Source organism: Triticum dicoccoides, chromosome 3A, assembly GCF_002162155.2.
Source record: "Triticum dicoccoides isolate Atlit2015 ecotype Zavitan chromosome 3A, WEW_v2.0, whole genome shotgun sequence".
NCBI lineage: Eukaryota > Viridiplantae > Streptophyta > Magnoliopsida > Poales > Poaceae > Triticum > Triticum dicoccoides.
The window spans coordinates 207,740,670-207,748,490 of record NC_041384.1 but is presented as its reverse complement, the minus strand read 5'-3'; positions in this window follow the sequence as shown (position 1 = coordinate 207,748,490).

Sequence of the window (7,821 nt, the reverse complement as noted above, 5' to 3'; positions counted from 1 at the left end):
GGTGATTATAAAGATGCTCTACAGGTGTCTCCGATGGTGTTTGTTGAGTTGGCATAGATCGAGATTAGGATTTTTCACTCCATGTATCGGAGAGGTATCTCTGGGCCCTCTCGGTAATGCACATCACTATAAGCCTTGCAAGCAATGTGACTAATGAGTTAGTTGCGAGATGATGCATTACGGAATGAGTAAAGAGACTTGCCGATAACGAGATTGAACTAGGTATGATGATACCGACGATCGAATCTCGGGCAAGTAACATACCGATGGCAAAGGGAACAAAGTATGTTGTTATGCGGTTTGATCGATAAAGATCTTTATATACGGGGGAGGAGGGCACCCCATAGACACACAAGTTGATCTTTAGCCGTGTGCGGTGCCCTCCTCCATAGTTTTACACCTCGTTCATATTGTCGTAGTGCTTAATTAGGCGAAGCCCTGCGTCGGTAACTTCATCATCAGCGTCAACACACTGTCGTGCTGACAGAACTCACCCTCGGCCTCAGCTGGATCAAGAGTACGAGGGACATCACCAAGCTGAACGTGTGTAGATCGTGGAGGTGCCGTGCATTCGGTACTTGATCTGTTGGATCGCGAAGACGTTCGACTACATCAACCGCGTTACTAAACGCTTCCGCTTTCGGTTTACGAGGGTACGTGGACACACTCTCCCCGCTCGTTGTTATGCTTCTCCTAGATAGATGTTGCGTGATCATAGGATTTTTTTTGAAATACTACGTTTCCCAACAGTGACATCCGAGCCAGGTCTATGCATAGATGTTATATGCACGAGTAGAACACAAAAATTTGTGGGCGATAATAGTCATACTGCTTACCAGCATGTCATACTTTGATTCGGCGGTATTGTTGGATGAAGCGGCCCAGACCGACATTACATGACTGCGTTCATGAGACTGATTCTACCGCCGTGCTTCGCACACAGGTGACTAGTGGGTGTCTGTTTCTCCAGTTTTAGTTGAATCGAGTTTGACTACGCCTGGTCCTTGTTGAAGGTTAAAATAACACACTTGATGAAAAATCGTTGTGTTTTTGATGCGTAGGTAAGAACGGTTCTTGCTAGAAGCCCGTAGCAGCCACGTAAAACATGCAACAACAAAGTAGAGGACCTCTAACTTGTTTTTGCAGGGCTTGCTGTGATGTGATATGGTCAAGACGTGATGATATATAATTTTTTGTATGAGATGGTCATGTTTTGTAACAGTTATCGGCAATTGGCAGGAGCCATATGGTTGTCTCTTTATTGTATGAAATGCAATCGCCATGTAATTGCTTTACTTTATCACTAAGCGGTAGTGATAGTCGTAGAAGCAATAGTTGGCGAGACGACAATGATGCTTCGATGGAGATCAAGGTGTCAAGCCGGTGACGATGGTGATCATGACAGTGCTTTAGAGATGGAGATCAAAGGCACAAGATGATGATGGCCATATCATATCACTTATATTGATTGCATGTGATGTTTATCCTTTATGCACCTTATGTTGCTTAGTACGGCGGTAGCATTATAAGATGATCTCTCACTAAATTTCAAGGTACAAGTGTTCTCCTTGAGTATGCACCATTGCTACAGTTTGTCGTGACGAGACCACGTGATGATCGGGTGTGATAAGCTCTACGTTCACATACAATGGGTGCAAGCCTGTTTTGCACACACAGAATATAATACTCGGGTTAAAACTTGACGAGCCTAGCATATGTAGATATGGCCTCGGAACACTGAGACCGAAAGGTCGAGCGTGAATCATATAGTAGATATGATCAACATAGTGATGTTCACCATTGAAAACTACTCCATCTCACGTGATGATCGGACATGGTTTAGTTGATATGGATCACGTGATCACTTAGATAATTAGAGGGATGTATATCTAAGTGGGAGTTCTTAAGTAATATGATTAATTGAACTTTAATTTATCATGAACTTAGTACCTGATAGTATTTTTCATGTCTATGTTGTTGTAGATAAATGGCCCGTGGGGTTGTTCCATTGAATTTTAATGCGTTCCTAGAGAAAGCTAAGTTGAAAGATGATGGTAGAAACTACACGGATTGGGTCCATAACTTGAGGATTATCCTCATAGCTGCACAGAAGAATTACATCCTGGAAGCACCACTGAGTGCCAAACCCGCTGCAGGAGCAACGTCGGATGTTATGAACGCCTGGTAGAGCAAAGCTGATGACTACTCAATAGTTCAGTGTGCCATGCTTTACGGCTTAGAACCGGGACTTCAACGATGTTTTGAACATCATGGAACATATGAGATGTTTCAGGAGTTGAAGTTAATATTTCAAGCAAATGACCGGATTGAGAGATATGAAGTCCCCAATAAGTTCTATAGCTACAAAATAGAGGAGAATAATTTTGTCAGTGAACATATACTCAGAATGTCTGGGTACCACAACCACTTGACTTAGCTGGGAGTTAATCTTCCGGTTGATAGTGTCATTGACAGAGTTCTTCAATCACTGCCACCAAGCTACAAAAGTTTCATGATGAACTATAATATGCAAGGGATGGATAAGACAATTCCCGAGCTCTTCGCGATGCTAAAAGCTGCGGAGGTAGAAATCAAGAAGGAGCATCAAGTGTTGATGGTGAACAAGACCACTAGTTTCAAGAAGAAGGGCAAAGGGAAGAAGGGGAACTTCAAGAAGAACGGCAAGCAAGTTGCTGCTCAAGTGAAGAAGCCCAAGTCTGGACCTAAGCCTGAGACTGAGTGCTTCTATTGCAAAGGGACTGGTCATTGGAAGCGGAACTACCCCAAGTATTTGGCGGATAAGAAGGATGGCAAAGTGAAAGGTATATTTGATATACATGTTATTGATGTGTACCTTACTAATGCTCATAGTAGCGCCTGGGTATTTGATACTGGTTCTGTTGCTCATATTTGCAACTCGAAACAGGGGCTACGGATTAAGCGAAGATTGGCTAAGGACGAGGTGACGATGCACGTGGGAAATGGTTCCAAAGTCGATGTGATCGCCGTTGGCACGCTACCTCTACATCTACCTTCGGGATTAGTTTTAGACGTGAATAACTGTTATTTGGTGCCAGCTTTAAGCATGAACATTATATCTAGATCTTATTTGATGCGAGACAGTTATTCATTTAAATCAGAGAATAATGGTTGTTCGATTTATATGAGTAATATCTTTTACGACCATGCACCCTTAATGAGTGGTCTATTCATAGTATTGAAACCAAAAGATATAAGTTTAATAATGATAGTGCAAACTATTTGTGGCACTGTCGTTTAGGTCATATTCGTGTAAAGCGCATGAAGAAACTCCATGCTGATGGGCTTTTGGAATCACTTGATTATAAATCACCTGATGCTTGCGAACCATGCCTCATGGGCAAGATGACTAAGACTCCGTTCTCCGGAACAATTGAGCGAGCAACAGACTTGTTGGAAATAATACATACTGATGTATGCGACCCGATGAGTGTTGATGCTCACGGCGGGTATCGTTATTTTCTGACCTTCATAGATGATTTGAGCAGATATGGGTATATCTACTTGATGAAACATAAGTCTGAAACATTTGAAAAGTTTAAAGAATTTTAGAGTGAAGTGGAAAATCATTGTAACAAGAAAATAAAGTTTCTACGATCTGATCGTGGAGGTGAATATTTGAGTTACGAGTTTGGTCTTCATTTGAAACAATGCGGAATAGTTTCGCAACTCATGCCACCTGGAACACCACAACATAACAGTGTGTCCGGACGTCGTAACCTCACTTTGTTAGATATGGTGCGATCTATGATGTCTCTTACTGATTTACCGCTATCATTTTGGGGTTATGCTTTAGAGACGCCTGCATTCACATTAAATAGGGCACCATCAAAATCCGTTGAGACGACACCATATGAACTGTGGTCTGGCAAGAAACCCAAGTTGTCGTTTCTTAAAGTTTGGGGCTGCGATGCTTATGTGAAAAATCTTCAACCTAATAAGCTCGAAGTCAAATTGAAGAAATGTGTCTTCATAGGGTACCCAAAGGAGACTGTTGGGTACACCTTCTATCACAGATACGAAGGCAATATATTTGTTGCTAAGAATGGATCCTTTCTAGAGAAGGAGTTTCTCTCGAAAGAAGTGAGTGGGAGGAAAGTAGAACTTGATGAGGTAAATGTACCTTCTCCCTTATTGGAAAGTAGTTCATCACAGAAGTCGGTTCCAGTGATTCCTACACCAATTAGTGAGGAAGCTAATGATGATGATCATGAAACTTCTGATCAAGTTACTACCAAACCTCGTAGGTCAACCAGAGTAAGATCCGCACCAGAGTGGTATGGTAATTCTGTTCTGGAAGTCATGTTACTTGACCATGACGAACCTACGAACTATGAGGAAGCGATGATGCGCCCATGTTCCGTGAAATGGCTTGAGGCCATGAAATCTGAGATGGGATCCATGTATGAGAACAAAGTGTGGACTTTGGTTGACTTGCCCGATGATCGGCAAGCCATAGAGAATAAATGGATTTTTAAGAAGAAGACTAACACTGACGGTAATGTTACTGTCTACAAAGCTCAAGTTGTTGTGAAAGGTTTTCGACAAGTTCAAGAAGTTGACTGCGATGAGACCTTCTCACCCGTAGCGATGCTTAAGTCCATCCGAATCGTGTTAGCAATTGTCGCATTTTATGATTATGAAATTTGGCAAATGGATGTCAAAATTGCATTCCTTAATGGATAACTTAAAGAAGATTTGTATATGATGCAACCAGAAGGTTTTGTCGATCCAAAAGGTGATAACAAAGTGTGCAAGCTCCAACGATCCATTTATGGACTGGTGCAAGTGTGACACCCCGAGAACGATGCTCCAGATGCCTTCCATGTCTTGCGTGTCAGCTGTGTTATTTATTTTGTTTGTTTGCATTCATCATGTCATCATTTGCATTGCATCGGCACTCGTTGCCGTGATTGTTTTTAAACTTGCATCCGCTCGTAGCTGCCGCGTCCCCCCCTTGCTTTTGTTGACCGTTCGAAGACCAACCTTGTTCTTCGTTTTCCCTCTTGCCTAAACCGGAGTCTCTTTGCATAGTGCATCAACCCCTGCATTGTCTCTTTCTCAACTTCATCTTCTTCTACAACCACAACCGTGCTTGATCATCTTCTTCTCCTTGTTCGTTAATCCATTTAAATTGTGGTATTCTATTTCCTGCACCAATTTAATGTTCATTCTTTTCCTATAATTTTTGGACCATGCCACTTACCTCTCGGCCTAATCTCTTCTTTTCTGAGTTGTTTTGGTTGGGTTCAAAAATGGCTCAAGTTTGAATTAAATTCAAACTTGAATTATTTTTCTATCTCCAAAATGGTTAAAACATTTTAATCAAATTGTGCATATTACCAGGACTCCATAAATATCTTCATCTCTGCCAAATTCCATCCCTAACCCTCTCTTTCTATTTCTCTTCTTCTATCTATTTTCTTTTCTCTTAATGGTTATGAGAAAAAGAGTAGGAGAGAGCAGCCCAGCAGTCCCTGGCCGTTTTCCTCTCCACTGGGCCGGCCTCCCAAGGCCCAGCCGCCCCTCCTAACCCTAGCCGCAGGGGAGAGCCTTGCTCGTTCCCTCGTCCTCCCTCCGCCGCCAGGAGCCCGATCCCCTCCTCACCTCTCGTTCGACCCCCCTCTCTTTCCTTCCTGCAGCGCATCTCTCCCCCGCAGAACCCAGACCCGCTCGATACCCTGCCTCGCCCTTGCTCCTCCCTGTGCGCGATGGCCCTGCAGACGCTCGCCTCTGTTAGCCGGTGCCCGTCGCCGTGGGAATCTCCCTCACGCCACCGGCCTCTTCTTCCTTGCTCCAGTCCGTCGCCTTCCTTCCCCGGCCTCCTCCTCACGCCGGTCGCCATGGCCGCGCCTCCCTGCTACCGAGGCCGCCCCAAGCCAGCGACCTCCTGTCGAGCGCCGGAACGAAAGGCACCAGGTCCTCCATGCCTCGTCCTTGGTGCCTCGTCCCCGAGCTCCGAGTTGCCGCTGCCTTGCTCCTCCCTCGCCGTCCTCTCGCCGGTGAGCAGCACTAGCAGGTTGTCCTTGCCGCCGCCGCGACCAGCAGGAACTCATCCGCCTATGCCCGTCCTCTGTTCCTGCCTGCACGCCTCCACCGTCGCAGGACCTTCTCGCTGCCAGCAAGCATCCGCACCTCCGCCTCATCGCTGCTCCTCCTCCCTCTCATCTCCGACGCCAGGAGCCCGAGCCCTAACCACCTGCGACCCTGCCTCCATTGAACATCCCCGGACATGAGCAATTTTGAACTGCCAAGTACCCTTGGGTTCGTCAAGACCGCCAAGTACCACGACCCGCAAGACCAACGACGCCTGAATGAGTGCTCCCGACTGAGACATTTGTGCTGCTACATTTTGGACACGCCAAGTACCTCGGGTCGGATGCGTCAAGACCGCCCCAGAAGACGCCCCAGTTGTTGCGAAGTACCATGACGTCCGGAGTCATCGGATCCGTCAAGTTCCATTATGAGATGTATAACTACTGCCGACCCCGAAGACCTCGGATTCACCAAGTTCCCACAATGACAAGTGTAACCCGTCGGATCGCCAAGTTCGGTTATCGTCGTAACCATGTACAACTACTTCCAATACCGCCGTTGAAGGTCGTTGAGTGAACAAACTACCGACGACGTGTACGACTACTCTGTGAACATGTACCACTACCGCCGCTCGAACGTCTATAGAACATGTACCGTCGACCCTCGAAGACCCGTGGATGTCAAGTTCCTTGTTTTGACCCCGAACACCTATGGAGTGTGAACATCTACGAAGCGAGAACGACTACTTCCACTACCGCCGTCGCGAGAACGCCTACTTCCCTCTATGAACTTGATCCGTTCCGATAATGCACGCTTTGAAAGGTGGGAACCCGGTTACCGAGATGTCACAGCCCTAGAATATTGTTTGTAAATAGTTGCATCTTCATCCAGGCATCATATTTAAATTTCTGAAACATGAATTGAGGATTGTTGAAGCCTCAAAACTTTAATTAAAAGCAGGGCAAAAGAACCCTGGAAATTGCATTCAGTGTTTCCAAAATGGCCTTAAATAATGTTGGTTATATTTGGCAAAGGTTTTTGCACCAAACCAAAAATAATGAGCATTTTTGAGGAATATTTTGGGCACTGAATTTAAATCATTATTTTATTTGCATTTGGAATTATATTCATAACTTGTATAGAATATATTTCCGAATACCCTGAAACATTTTATGTGCTTTTGGAAAAGTCCATTAAGCAACATAAATATATTCAGAGGAATTTTGACACTGGTTTGGATTTGTTCTATTTGAAAACAGTGGCAAAAGAAATAAACAAATTAAACAAAACAGAAGAAAAGTAAAACAGAGCAGAACTTACCTCAGCCTACCTGCGCGGCCCGCTACTGTTGCCGGCCCAGCTGTGCAGCCCAGCCCACCGAGGGCAGAGCCGTCTTCTTCCTCCTGCCAGTAGGCAGAGGGGAAGCATGCGCGCGCGCGTGCGTTCCCGGCCACCTCCTGCTTGCCGACGATCCCCTGGACGCGTGGACGACTTTCTCGTGTTGTCCCGATCCCGCTGACCCCCTCGCTCACTCTCCCCCTTCCCTGGCCCTCTCCTCCCCCCCATCGCTTGTCCCCGAGCTCGGTCTGGAGCAGCCATGGCCGCCACCCATCGTCCTCGCGGCCACCAGCCACCCCTCGCCCTTCCGCCGACTCCAGAAGCACCAAAGAAACCTCCTCGTCCTCCCAATCGAGCTACGGGACGCCGGGAGGCCCTGCATCGCCGTCAACCGTCGTCTTCAACCTC